The 2,389-nt window shown below is 41.9% G+C and overlaps 1 pseudogene; it reads left to right on the forward strand.

Annotated features, from left to right (window-relative positions):
- The first annotated feature begins 579 nt into the window (after positions 1-579).
- LOC147616426 (uncharacterized) lies at positions 580-1,914 on the forward strand (annotated as a pseudogene).
- The last annotated feature ends 475 nt before the right edge of the window (positions 1,915-2,389 follow it).

Genomic DNA, 2,389 nt, shown 5'->3' on the forward strand with positions numbered 1-2,389 from the left:
GAAGAGCCTGCTACTACAAGGATACTGACTCCTTGAGATATAGGTTTTATAAATTCTTGTTTCGTGAGGTTTCTTGTTTTGGTGTTGGCTGTATGTTCAAAAGGATGATGTGTGTGCTTTCAAGGTCTTGGGGGGCAAGATGAAGCTTTCCCTTCTTTGATTTTTGCGGAGTAGCACGTCGATAATGTGTCACCTCCACATGGTATTGCTATCATGATTTATTGTACTACTATGTGTTTTATGTGATTGTGTTTCAATTCTTTGGGATCTTGCTCTGTGTTTTGGTTCTAGGTTATTTGGTTTTTATGTAAGCCTTAAAGGCCACATCGTTGATTCTAGGTTATTTGGTTTTTATGTAGGCCTTAAAGGTCCCATCTTGTCAAAAAGTCCTCTCCTTTTGTATATGTGTCGAAGCTTGTCTATAGTGATCTACCACTACTTGGAGATGCCAAGTGCATAGGGATAGCCGCCGACTAAATTGCTATAGGCCGCGATTTTGCATCCAGCGTGAGAAACCTTAGGTGGGCACCAGTACATGAGCATATGATCAAAACTAAGCCAAAGGGCAGAGAGTACATTATGAAGGAGAGGCTAGTGGGTTGGGTTGCATATTTCATCTTCTTGGACCTCTCGTTTGGAGGGGTGCATCATGCACCAACCACACACCCTATTTGGGATGTGTGTACAAAGGACCATGTGTGTTATGGTGTCACCCTTTCTGCTTTGACACTATCATACTCCGGTTGGTTGCTTATTATGGCATCATTAGGAGGTACATCTACAACTTTTGTTTGGAAATTGAGTGTATTTGATATTGTGTCCACATGAATCATCGCTCCTCTCACTTTGCTCAGGAGATTCAATTGGGTGGGTGGAGAGGGTCTGTTGAGTTTCAGAGTTGGTGATAGTACGTTGCATTGTGCTTCACCACAACGCATATGGCTACCTTGGGATTGCTGGGCTATGTATAGTGAGGTAAGATTGGTGTGTGCTTGTTCGCATGTTTTGTTAACAATGTGTTAGTTGTATTCATGCTAATATTCATTATGTTGCTTGACATTTCAGTGTGACACTTATGTACTTTTGATGGTGCATCATCGTGGGATGCATTCGCCATCTTACATTGGTGATAGTTTGCCCTACTTTGATTGCTTACGCATGCAGCCTGCAACAAGCATGGTGTTGCGTCACTACATGTTGGATGTATATATGGCATTGGCCCCCTCAGGAGAGGCATGGCGAGGGAGTCTTGAGAGGAGCCATAGCTTTCTTGGTTGTTTTTTGGAGTTGCTTTGTCGACGAGGAGGTATTTGCCTTGAGTTTGGATGTGGCACAGCTCCCATCCTCAAGGCATGTTTGCTTACAGGGCGTGTTTGTGCATCCATTGACATGGATGAGAGACTTATGAATTCTTATGTTTAACCTTTGCTTTTCACTAGGAAGCGGCCTAGGGAGGATGATTCTACATCTTTTGGAGATGAGGATGTGAACAAAAATGTGGGTGCAAACCCTTTCGATGAGGGATTAGTGAGCCCTGCACCTTCACTAGCTACATGTTTCTTGCTACTTATGGGTATTTATGATAGGGTTTTGATTGCTAGGAGTTTTTTATGTGGTGTATGTTTTGACATATCACGGATATATATGACACGGTTTTTTATGTGGTGTATGTTTTGACATATCACGGATATATATGACACGGTTTTGGTTTTAATGCTATCAGTTTGCCTTCTGAGTGTTGATTTCTGACAGTTAACATATCTTTTGGTTTCTTGGAAAAGTGTTTTGCCAACGTATGCTAAAACAATGGCAAGATCAATGGCGGATGATGATGAACGGTGTGAGAAGGATGTCCAACAACGTCAACTAAGGCGCAACGTCTTCATTGATGATGATGAGTGTGACTCATCTTAGTTATTCAGATTAGCTCTTATATTTGTGTTTTGATTTTGTTTTGCGGGGCAATCTTTTTGCCTAGTATCTTGTTTGATTGTTAGTCTTTCAATATTAAGCTCACATAAGCTGCAAATATGAGGGTCTCTTGTGTATAATGCATTCAAAAACGAGAGAGAGAGAGAGAGAGAGAGAGAGAGAGAGAGAGAGAGAGAGAGAGAGAGAGAGAGAGAGAGAGAGAGAGAGAGTACTAACCTTGCAAAGATGGAGCACGCAAGACTTTGAAAAGAAGGACGTATTCGTTACATAATGAGAGAGAGAGAGATGCTAAGCTTCCATGAGAGCAAACGCAGGCGTTTGTGGAAAAAAAAAATGTGTTAGTTATTAGAGGTAACGCGAGAGAGAGAGAGAGAGAGAGAGAGAGAGAGAGAGAGAGAGAGTAATCTTACGTGAGAGCGAGAGAGAAAGCAACTCAATGCAAGTGTCTGTGGAGGAA

This window comes from Cibotium barometz, chromosome 38 (assembly GCF_041138505.1).
Source record: "Cibotium barometz isolate CiBa-2024 chromosome 38, ASM4113850v1, whole genome shotgun sequence".
Lineage (NCBI taxonomy): Eukaryota > Viridiplantae > Streptophyta > Polypodiopsida > Cyatheales > Cibotiaceae > Cibotium > Cibotium barometz.